Source organism: Myotis daubentonii, chromosome 3 (assembly GCF_963259705.1).
Source record: "Myotis daubentonii chromosome 3, mMyoDau2.1, whole genome shotgun sequence".
NCBI classification, from domain to species: Eukaryota; Metazoa; Chordata; class Mammalia; order Chiroptera; family Vespertilionidae; genus Myotis; species Myotis daubentonii.
Window position 1 is genome coordinate 106,568,631 of NC_081842.1, and position 12,877 is coordinate 106,581,507.

General features: G+C 40.9%; 1 pseudogene; it reads right to left on the reverse strand.

Annotated features, from left to right (window-relative positions):
• Positions 1-8,886: 8,886 nt before the first annotated feature.
• On the reverse strand, positions 8,887-10,389 carry LOC132230539 (small ribosomal subunit protein eS4, X isoform-like; annotated as a pseudogene).
• Between the last annotated feature and the right edge of the window lie 2,488 nt (positions 10,390-12,877).

Here is a 12,877-nt window from a genome sequence, read left to right on the forward strand (position 1 = left end):
AGGAAAAGCTAAAGGAGTTCATCACCACCAAACCAGGATTATATGAAATGCTGAAAGGTATCCTTTAAGAAGAGGAAGAGGAAGAAAAAGCTAAAGATACAAATTATGAACAACAAATAAGCATCTATCAACAAGTGAATCTAAGAATCAAGTGAATAAATAATCTGATGAACAGAATGAACTGTTGATTATAATAGAATCAGGGACATAGAAAGGGAATGGACTGACTATTCTTGGGGGGGGAAGGGGTGTGGGAGATGTGGGAAGAGACTGGACAAAAATCGTGCACCTATGGATGAGGACAGTGGGTGGGGAGTGAGGGCGGAGGGTGGGGCGGGAACTGGGAGGAGGGGAGTTATGGGGGGGAAAAAAAGAGGAACAAATGTAATAATCTGAACAATAAAGATTTAATTAAAAAAAAAGAAAAAAAAAGATTTAATTTTAAAAAAAAGAAAGAAAAGAAATGGTTACTGAGATGCCTCGTCCAGGTTAGCTAGAATGATTGTGGTGTTGTTGATAACCAAGGATTAAAAATAAATCCCTGCTACAATCTATCTCTCAACCCAACTCCAAAACATTGATCATTTGCTTGCAGTTTCTTGTCCTACAAGTGTATGTTTTGGAGTTAGGATGTCTTCGAAGTGATCCTTAGAGTTCTACCTACTATTTCCTTTATTGTTTTAGAGACAGAACCAGTATCGCTCTTGTATGGATTAATAATATAGACCCTGAGAAAGAAGATACCAAATAAGATGTACTTCCGGTGGCCCTGGCCTGTGTGGCTCAGTTGGAGCATCATCCTGTGCACTGAAAGGTTGCCAGTTTGATTCCTGGTTAGAACATGTACCCTGCTTGCAGGTTTTATCCCCTGTCGGGGGCAAACAATGAATGCTTTTCACATCAATATGTCTCTCTTTCAAACAACAACAACAAAAACCACAGCCTAGCAGCCATTTCTGCACAAAGACTGTCAGGCAAAATGCACTTCAAGGAGAGGTCTGCACTGAACTACTGTCTGCACTGTGTTCCTGCCATCTGAGCCAGCCTTCATAAAGGAGTTCCTGGAATTGTATTCCGATCTATGGGACTGAGGCTTTCCCAGTCCAATCAAAGTTGTGCAGCATATTCCCATCAGTATCTTTACCCACCAAAACCAATCAATCTGGAGGATTTGGAGTTCTCATCTGCATGAGGATGGACCAATCATGGATCAGAACTGGGAACTTCTGTTTATATAAGTCAGCTCCCCTTTCGCTGAGATGGCACACCTTCTCTTTTCACAAAAGAAAGAAGGCTGTGGAGCTGAAATACCCAAGACAAAGCACTGAAGATGTCTGGCCCTACCAGAGTGAAGAAGAGGGAAGCAGACCTGCACAACAGGAACCAGAGCAGGCAGAGCAGAGCAGAGCAGAGCTGTCTAGCTGAGGGGGCCTCACAAGCCATGGTGCATCGCAGCCTAGCTGCTTCATAATTGAGCTATAACACTATTGAGCTGCTCCACAGCTGGTTTTATCACAACTGAGCTGTTTGAACTGAATAAAATGTCTTTCTTCACTGCATCGCCAATTGCAGATTCCTATTGGTGTTGAATTGGCCCCAACGACCACCATTTGACAATTACCTTCTTGTACTACTGCCTTCCAATATTGGTACTCTCAGTCCTTTGTATGACACATTCTTTTTTCCCTTTGAGAGCTTGTTGAATTTTTATCCTGTCTCCAGGGTTCTTAAATTTCACTGGGATATGTTGGTCTGTTTGAATCCATTGTATGGGTAACATTTGCCCTATCAATCTGGCAGATTTGTCCCTTGGTTTGGGAAATCTTGAATTATTGATTTATTATGAGTTCCTCCCCATTATTATTTCTAAATTCTCTCTTTTTGGAACTCTTAGTTATTGGAATATTGGGCCTTCTACATTGATCTTCTGTCTTATCTCTTCTTTCCTATTATCCTTTTCTTTGTCTTTTGGCTTTATTTCCTCAGAGTTCCTCTAGAAAGTTCTGTTAAGTTTTTAAATTATATTATCACAGTTTAAATTTCCAAACATTCTTTATTGTTCTCTAGTGATTCTTTTTTTCTTTTTTATACCATCCTATTCTTATAAAATCTTTTTACTTCTCTGAAGATATTAACAGCTTTTTTTTGGGGGGGGGGGTGATCTTTTCCTTCCTCACATAGTCTGTTTCCTCTCCTGTTGATTTGTTTTTCATCTTTGTGTGTTTTGTCTTTATGTTCTCTGGTAGAGGCCTGCTTCAGATCCTTGCCCTTCACTCATAATTTAAAGCTGGTGGAAAATGCTGTGAGGTAGATGAAGGTGGTTGAGTTCAGTCTTTACTCTAGTCTAGGACATTGATATGAACATTTCCTTTCTTGGTCTGTTTGAATTCTTTAGGGAGAAACATCTACTTGCCTACCTAGAGGACATGGCTGCCAGTGTCTGTAAGCTGAATGTGGACTGGGAAATCACAGCACATTATGGAAAGCTTTTTTTTCAATCTCTCTGCTTTCAGTATAGTATTCCCACTCAGTCTGCTTAGGGGTCTAATCTTGGCTTAGAGCCCCTTATCCTCTGCTGAGGAAAACCACAGTCTTGCTGCTTTGGAGAGAGGCAGTGGCTAAGCTGCATTTGGGAGGGGGCTTTTGGGGTTGCCTATCCTGGGAATTGAGTTACTCCTTGGTTTTCTTATCCGCTGGTTTAAGATTTAACTTCCTCAATTTTCTATGTCAGATACCAACTGGTCTATTATTCAGCCTCGAAAGTTTTGTAGCTATCATTATTTCCTTTTAATTTTTTAAAAAATATGTCTTTATTGATTTTGGAGAGGAAGGGGGAGAGAGAGAGAGAGAGAGAGAGAGAGAGAGAGAGAGAGAGAGCGAGAGAGAGAGAGAGAGAGAGAGAGAGAGAGAGAGAGAGAGAGAGAGAGATATACATCGATGTGAGAGAGAAACATTATTTGTCTCCCATATGAACCCCAACCTGAGACTGAACCCACAATATAGGTATATCCCCTGACCAGGAATCAAACCTGTGAACTTTCAGTGAACCACACCAGCCGGGCCTCTCCTTTAATTTTTTAAATTCCCCTTATTTCTATTTTAATGGAGATTTGGGGGAGGGGGTAAATACATTTGTTCAATCAGCCATCTTTAATCAATAATTTTTTAAAATATATTTTTAGTGTAATTATTTATTCTGAAAAATTAGATTTTCTGTGCTAGAATCTCAAGTCAACTGACTCACTTAGAATAATTGTGTAAATGTGTCCATTGATTATTTTCTAATTGGTTTTTAATATTTTGGCCATTATAACTACTGCGTGGTAAAAGGTTCATTTGTTGGCAAACCCTCTTAGGCTGTTCATCACCTTTTATGTGTTTAGGGATGTAAATAACATGTGTGCCCCAGATGGGCTGTGACGCCCAGGCTCCCACTTTGTGACACTTCGTCACAGCACCAGAGGCTTCTCAATGACCCTTAAAGCTCATTTTCAGCTTGTATCCTGGCAATCGCAGATTCAGTCACTCTGACTAAAATTCTCTATAATGAGAGATTTATATTTATATTCAATATATACTTTGATAGGAGACTTTATATTCTACCTTTGTTGTGCCCAGATTTCATGATTCCCAAGAACCCACAGGGAGCCAGCGAGTCCGATGCAAAAGCAAAGAGTCATTCATTTCAAACCTAGGTTTGGCTCCCCTGCCACACTCACCGATGCAACGGTAAGCTCCAGTGGCTGAGAGAGAGAGAACTCTGTGTGGAGAGAGGTTTTATAGGGGGTTGGGGTAAGGGGAGGAGAAAGGACTGTGGGCCCTGCCGATTGGCCAGGCACGAGTCGGTGTCTCATTACACAGGATGTGGTCATAGTGATGGCGTGCACTTCCCTTGACTATCTTCCGGGAAGAAGCTTGCTGAGCACATGGCCAAGGTAAGATGGAGGGCATAGCCCTTACCCTGGGGCAAGGTGGAGGGCGTAGTCCTCGCCCTTTCACCTTCTTTTGAAGAGTGAGGTGTAGGAATAGATTTGGACTTAGGTTGGGGGAGAGGAGGGCAGGAACAAGAGTAACAATAGGAGCAAGGATTTAAGTCCATGCTCAATATGAAGTATGGTACCTATTTGATTTGTTTAACAATGGACAGGTTATTTTGATTTTCTGAATTATATAAATCATTCCATTCAATTAAATGCCTTATTGATTGTAATGTGAATATCCCATGGGTTGTGGTTATACTAGTCTTAGAAAGCACATTTTCCTTTACCTGGGAAGGACAGCACAGTTATCCCAAGGTCAGAGGGCTCCAGTTAATGTATCCTTGTTGACTCAGTGTTCCAGAGACCCAAAACTGTAATTTAGATAACATGCCTAAGTTTAACCCAGGTTCCTCATTCCAGACCCTAGAGCTCTAGATAATGTGTTTCTGTCAATTCAGTGACCCCAAGACCCAAAACTGTAATTAACATGCTGCTTCTGCTTCTGTAAACTGCTTTTTTTGCAAACCAGGTTCCTCATTCCAAACCTTGGGATGTAATCAATACCTTTGTGATTTTTTGCCTATATAACCCTGGAGCTGCGACCATCTTGTTACTATGAGATTTGGGGAATGGCCCCTCATAGTCCCGGATTGCAATAAATGTGACTCTTTAATTCGACTTCTTGAGGCTTCCTTCTGTGATTCGTGGGATACATTACAACAAATATTGATAACTTTCACATTTTAAACTCTAATTTATGTGCTGGTGAGAATTCCACAACTGACACCCTCCTGGCACAGCTGACTTCATAGGGGGACAACTCAGGCAATCACTTCAGTGGTCTGGACTGTGTCATGTGGCTAGTCTCACAGCAAAACAAAATCAACAGCCCTTGCAATCTCAGAAATGCCATGGCCAGTCTGGTAAGCAGTAGTAAAAAAATGAAACTTCTTAAACTGATATTTGGCCTCTGTAGTCAAAGGAAGACTGGTCTTGCTTGTTTTTTTAAATTAGTCAATCAGAATGTGTCTGAGAGTACCTTTTCAGTTTACAAGATTAAAGTAAAAAAAAAAACTGCTTTATTATTATTATTATTATTATTATTATTATCCTCATCTGAGGATATTTTTACATTGATTTTATGAAGAGTGGAAGAAAGAGGGACAGAGATAAATATTGATGTGAGAGAAACACATTAATTGGTTGCCTCCTGCATGCCTTTGACCAGGGCCCGGGCGGAAAAGGAGCTTACACTGGGGTATGTGCACTTGACGAGAATTGAACCTGGGACCCTTCAGTCCGCAGGCCAACACTCTATCCACTGAGCCAAACCAGCTAGGGTGAGAAAAGCTACTTTAGAAAAAAAAATTATAGGAATTTTTATTACTTAGTGCCTACTATCTGCTAAATATGTTATAGCATGGTAAGAAGCTAGGAAAATTCCAGGACAAGAGGAATAGGGAAACTAAGACAGATAGTTAAACAGCAATTTGTGGCCACCTAATAAATTCTATCTTCCCTGAACCAAGGACACGTTAAGAGTAAATGGTTTGCACTTCTCCTTCCCCAACCAGCGGGTAAATAGCTTAAATCACCCTACTCTGGGAGACAGATAACAGAAATCCAATTATCGCCATTTGCCAATCACACCCAAGGACAGACAAATTAAGAGAATAAATCTTATTTTGGTATATCTGCATAAAGCTGATGAATATTCTATTGATCCTCCCCTAAACACCCAGCCTTTGGAACCTCTCAAAAGGAAGGTGACTGCAGGCTCTCCCTCCAGGGAGTATACCCATACCATTCCTTTTCCCCTCCCCTTCCCCTACATGTCTCTTAAACTCCAAGGGACCCCATGAGACTTGCAACCAGGGGAGCAATGGGCAATGGCAGCTAGTCCTGGGTTAACCCCCTGAACCTGTCTAAAAGACCCCCTTTTTTCTGACTTCCCAGTGATCTAAGTCAGCCCAGCCTAGGCTCTCCTGTTGTTTCTTCTAAGCCCTTCCTTGTTTCACTGTCCTAAGTGTGTGTTTGTTGCTGTCAATAAATTCTTGCTTGCTTTTCTACACTTTGTCTCTTGATTGAAATCTTTCCTTCAAGAAGACAAGACCCGGGGTCTCATCCTCTCACTGGTAACAACACCTAAAAGATTTTAGGGATGGAGTCTGAGGGGGGAATGAGACAGACTAGTAAACCAGGACAACTGGAATAGGGAAATAGATAGTTAAACAGCAGTTTGCAGCCATCTAGAAAATCTAGATGCCAAGTAGTTTGCATCTATCTAGTAAATCGTATCTTTCTTAAACCAGGAACAGTTAAGAGTAAATGGTTTGCCCTGTCTGGTTTAGCTCAGTGGATAGAGTGTCAGCCCCTCAGACAGAAGAGTCCCAGGTTCAATCCTGGTCAAGGACATGTACCTCCGTTGCAGGCTCGATCATGGCCCCAATTGGGGGGAGTGTGGGAGACAACCAATCAATGTGTCTCTCTCACATTAATGTTTCTTTCTCTCAGTCTGTCCCCATCCCTTCCACTCTCTCTAAAAACCAATGGAAAAGTATCCTCAGGTGAGAATTAACAACAACAACAAAAAGAAATCTTTTTTGGTTTGCACTTCTCCTCCCCAGCCAGAGGGTAAATCGCTTAAATCACCCTACTCAGGGAGACAGCAGAAACTCATTTGGTGCCGTTTGCCAGCCACACTGAAGGACAGATGAAGTTAAAAGAATAAACCTCATTTTGATACATCAGCCAAAGGCAGATGAATATTCTGTTAAGATCCTCCCCTTAGACCTCCCTTAAATGCCCAGCCATTAAAACCCCTCAAAAAAAGGTCTGGCCCAGCTGGTGTGGCTCAGTGGTTGAGCATTGACCTATGAACCAGGTCATGGTTTGACTTTCCATCAGGGCACATGCCCAGGTTGCAGGCTCAATCCCCAATGTGGGGTGTGCAGGAGGCAGCCAATCATTGATTCTCTCTCATCAATGATGTTTCTATCTCTCCCTCTCCCTTCCTCTGATATCAATAAAAAAAGTTAATAAAAAACAAAACAAAAACAAAGGTCTAGCCCTGGCAGGTGTAGCTCAGTTCATTGGGCATCGTCCTGTGCACTAAAAAGTTGCCGGTTTCATGCCCAGGTTTTGGGCTTGATCCCCAGTGAGGGGTGTGCAGATGGTAGCCAATAGATGTTTCTCTTTCACATCAATGTTTCTCCCTCTCTCTTCCTCTCTCTCTAAAAATTAACAAAAAATCTTTAAAAAAAAAAACTTTAAAAAAAGGTTCCAGGAACACACACCTATGTGCCCCCACTTCTTCCTCTAAGGCATGCATCTTCTAAACTCTACAGGACCCCACCCATGAGACTTGCAACCAGGGCAGCCATGAGCAGTGGCAGTTGTCACAGGCAAACCCCTGAACCTGTCCCCAAGCTCCTCTTTTCTCTGACTTCTAAGTGAGCCAAAGCAGCCCAGCCTCAGTTCATTTCCCCAGCCCTTTCTTGTTTCATTGTTCTCAACTTTAATAAATGTCTTTTAAAATTAAAAACAAAACAAACAAACAAAAAACCCAGAGATGTTTAAATTGTCTAAAAAAAAAAAAAACTCTAAGTGAATTTGGGGAGTAGACTATAAATATAAATATATCTATACCTTAAGAGTAGGTCGGCAGAGGTATGTCTCTCTGGGTTTTCTTTAAGCAGATGGTCATTTATCATTATTTTTTCCTTTGATGTTAGATTCCCCTAAAGGAGTTAGCTGTGGGATATGAGGAGATGGCTAATGCTCCCCTCTCCACTTCCCCTTACAGATACTTGTTTCTGAAAATAGTTTTTATATTGATATTTTGGGCCTTGATAGCACCCCTGAGCTTTATTTCCATGCTTCTGATTAGGTGCTGGCAATTTTCACATAGAAACACCACTATTTTTCACATTCAACATTTATAACACTGAGAGTTTCATCATTTGCCTCCAAATCCTTCCTTTCCTCTGGCCTTCCTCATTTCTCTCTTCAGTCTCCTCAGAAATCAGGAGGCTGGGTGGCAAGACAATATGATCAAGGACCCTCCCTGGTTGTTCTGTCTTTTTGTTTACCCATCTTCAGGGCAGCTGCCTTTCTGATTACAAGATAACAGCAGAGATCTGGGCATCACAGTGAAACACCCCAATGTGCAAATACAGCAGAGGGCACCTCCTCATGCACATCTAGTCAGAATAAAGAAATCTCCCCTAGATGTCCCTTTGCAGACTTCTCACATCTCATTGAACAAAACTGGGTCACGTGCCCATTGTTAAAACAATCACTGTTAAGGAGTAGACTATTGTAATTGGCTTAGGGTCATCTTTCCTGAGATGTGGATTCCCAGATAAAGTTACAGTTTTACTGATGAGAAAGAAGTAGTAAATAAAAAGAAGGAAGATATATCATCTTGGTTTCCTCCTACCACCTTAGTCCAAGCCCTTGAAACCTCCCTCAGAGTCAACTATAATAGCTTCCTAACTGATCTCTCAACTTTCTTTTCCTCATAGCCCACCTTACACAATAAGGCCACATTCATCTTTGAGAAACACTGCTTTGCCACATAGCCTTTTTGTTAAAAATTATTATTGGTTCTCTGTGACCTTTAGAAAAGCACTCAAATTTACTATAGAATTTTCAAATCACAGAATATAATAATTGGAAGGGCCAGGAAACTTGGAATGTCAAATGCTGGCACCAGGAATATCAGCTGTTAGCTGAACTAGGAAACACAGATGTGTGGTCCCACTTAAATATTTTGTCTAATCAGAGGCATGATCTACAAAAATCTCTCTAAAAGAGCAATCTTCAATCTGAGTTAAGCAACATTCCAAGGGATTTCTTTTTAAGGGAATCAGTGTCTAGATTTTCTTTCTTTTTCTTTTTTTAATAGGCTTTATTTTTTAAAGTAATTTTACATTTACAGAAAAATTAAGATAGTACAGAGCTGTCATGTACTTGGCATCAGTTTCACCAATTACTGACATCCTACAGTGGTATGCTGTATTTGTTACATTTCATAAACCAATATTAATACATTACCATTAACTAAAATTTGTATTTGCATTTTAATTACAATTACATAAAGTCAAAACAAACTACTTATTTTGCTAGAAACCTACAAATTCAAATATATGCTGAAAATACATCAGAGTAATTGCCCATGCAGCTATGAGATAGGAAGTAAGAAATGTGACTAAAAGGGAATAAACAAATAAATGAAATAAGAGCTTTTCAGGAGCAGATAGCTGGTTACAAACTGAAAAGTACAATGAACTAACTCGGGTATCTAAAAAAAGGAGGAGGTTGAAGTGAGAATGACTTTAGGGTAAAGGACTGTCATACTCATTTAGCTGTTAAGTCCCACAGGAAAAGGGAATGAAATTTAGGTTAGGAATTATTAGCATCTTAGTGGGAGTGTCCATTTTCCCCATCTCCCCCCCCCCCAGCCCCCCCATGCTGCATTATCTTTAATTAAGTACAAAGACTCTTCTAATCATGTCACGTCAGCTCATTTCACCAACTGTTTGGCCGCCAGTCTCTTGTCTCTCTCTTCAGCAATGGTGAGGCGAATACCCTTTCCATGGGGAAGGGAAATCCGTGGTTTGTTGCCTTTGCCAATAACAAAAATATTGGAGAGCCGGGTGGCAAAGCTATTGCCAGTGTTATCTTTGACATGAAGTACGTCAAAAGAACCAGGATATTTCTCTCTGATATTGGTGATCACACCAATTCTTCCCAGGTTGGCACCTCTGGTGATTATACACAGGTTACCTGTGTCAAACTTGATGAAACCAGTAATTTTGCCAGATTCCAAATCACCTTGATGAGGGGATCAGGGTAGCGGATGGTACGAGCATCATGGGTCACCAGATGAGGGATTCCCTTTGTGCCCACAAAGATCTTCCGCACTTTGCACAGCTTGTACTTGGCCTCCTCAGGTCTTATATGATGAACAGCAAAGCGACCCTTGGTGTCATAGACCAGACGGAAATGCTTTCCTGTCTTATCAATGCTGATGACATCCATAAAGCCAGCAGGGTAGGTTATATCGGTTCGGACCTTGCCATCAATCTTAATGAACCGCTGCATGCAGATCTTCTTTACTTCATCTCCTGTTAGGGCATACTTAAGTCTGATTCTTAGGAAAATGATGAGAGGGAGACATTCTCTCAGCTTGTGGGGCCCGGTAGATGGGCGAGGAGCAAATACCCCAGTCAGTTTATCCAGCATCCAATGCTTTGGAGCTGCTACATGCTTCAGATGCTTCTTGGGACCACGAGCCATGGCTGTGCTAGGCACGGAAAGAGGACTCTCTTCTTGCTAGTAAAAACAAAATGAAGTTTAAGAAAGTAGTCACCCATGTGCCTCGGTCTCCGACGCAATGGTGTCTCAGTGTCTAGATTTTCAACTTGTTCTTTCTGAAAACTAGCCTCAAGTTTAATATAAATTCTTTATTTTCACCTTCCATTTTGAAATAACCTCTCTTCCCTTTACCCATCCTGAAACTTACCTTGTAATATCATCTCCAGTATCTCAAGAGCTTGTGGGGAGTGGAGGAAAAGGCAAACAAAGGGATGATTTAAAATACTGATTTTGAAAGAGCCTCCTTTAATGATTAAGCAAAATCACCTGGAAGGTCTTTCCATGCAAGGTAAGGTGTAGTGTTTGACCTGGGGTATTTGAGCCTGTGTTGGGAGGCTCTGGATTCAGATATGTTGTACAGTGCAGAGGTGAAGTGATTCAGCATTTCTCATCCAGATTATTGTCAAAGAATGCATAATTCTTTAGGGAGAGACACATGATAGCAATTCAAAGAACACTTGAAATGCTGAAAATGGTGTCTACCATTTGATTTCAGTTATTCCCCAAACTCAGCCATAGCAGGTACTATTAGTTGGAAAGAATCATCCATGAGTAATGCAAACAGTACAGGTTGCGGACGCTGATGCAGGGCTGAGTGGTACAACAAACACAACAAAATGCTCACATGCTGGATTCTCACACACCTTCCCTGTGCCATCCACTTTTACTAGAGCACATGTGAACGATGCTCTTTAAACTGGTGCTGCTTCGGGGATGTGAAAATCCTTTTCAAGTTAACGAAAATGTTTCTGAAACTACTACATTCTCTGCTGCACTAGATAACACTCATGGGTAAAAATTTTACATACTTCCTTTACATAATGTGGATAGAGTAATTAATACTTACATATATGAAATTATATCATGGAATATCTTTCCATTGGTAGTCAATTCTCATCTTAATTATTCTTTTAAAATGAACAAATAAAATAAAACTAGACTTATTAGTATAGAAACAGAGACCAAAGGAATGACTGGCAGAGGGGAGAGAGTTGGAGGGACTGGTGAAAAATGGAAGAGGGATATGGTCAATAATACTGTACTAAGTTTGCTCAGTGACAGATGATTACTAGAATTAGTGACATGATCACAGTGTAAGGTATAAAAATGTCGAATCACTCACTATATGGTACACCTGAAACTAATATCCTATATAATAAAGAGTGAATAGCAAATTGACTGTCGCTCCATCACAAAGATGGCGGTGCCCACAGCGGAGGCCGAATTCCAGTAATGAGCCTTAACAACCAATCAGCAGGGACCTGAGGCTGTGCCCCCCACCCCCTTCCCATGGGGCTTGACAGGGGACCTCAGGCAGCACCCCCCACCTGGCAGGGCTTGAAGGGAGACCTGAGGCTGAGACCCCGCCCAGAGGGGCTTGACAAGGGTGGGACCGGCCAAGTCTGGATCTAGCCCAATGGGGGTGGGGCCAGCCAAGTTTGGGTCTTGTGTGATTTTGAGGTGCACGCGGGTGGGCAGAGATGACTCTGGGTCCCGTGGTGCACCCCAGAGTCTGACAGGAAAAAGATTTTCATATACATTTTACTACTTTTCTTTCATCTCTGACATTTCTATTATAGAAAAAGGGTAAATAGCAATATTAAAATACTTCCTCTAATTAATCCCCTATTAATGTGCATGAATTTCATGCACTGGGCCACTAGTCCTATCTAATAAAAGACAAAAAGGGAAATTAACCGTACCTCCGCTATGCTTCCCATTGGCTAATCAGGGCGATATGCAAATTAACTGCCAACAAAGGCATATATATCAATAGAATAGAATAGAAAACCCAGAAATCAACCCGAACCAATATGCTCAATTAATATTTGACAAAGGAGGCAAGAACATACAATGGAGTCAAGACAGTCTCTTCAATAAATGGTGTTGGGAAAATTGGACAGATACATGCAAAAAAATGAAGCTAGACCACCAACTTATACCATACACAAAAATAAACTCAAAATGGATAAAGGACTTAAATGTAAGATGGGAAACCATAAAAATACTAGAGGAATCCAAAGGCAACAAAAGCTCAGACATATGCCGAAGCAATTTCTTCACCAATATATCTTCACTGATGAGCTCCTAGGGCATTGGAAACTAAAGAGAAAATAAAAAAATGGGACTACATCAAAATAAAAAGCTTCTGCACATCAAAAGAAACCATCAACAAAACAAAAAGAAAGCCCACTGCATAGGAGAACATATTTGCCAATGTTATCACCGATAAGGGATTAATCTCCAACATTTTTAGGGAAATCATACAACTTAACAAAAAGAAGATAAATAATCCAATCAAAAAATGGGCAAAGGACCTAAATAGACACTTTTTAAAAGAATACAGAAGGAATGCCAAGAGACATATGAAAACATGCTCAAATTCACTAATCATCCGAGAGATGCAAATCAAAACAACAATGAGGTACCACCTCACACCTGTCAGAATGCCTATCATCAACAAATCAACAAATGACAAGTGCTGGAGAGGATGTGGAGAAAAGGGAACACTCGTG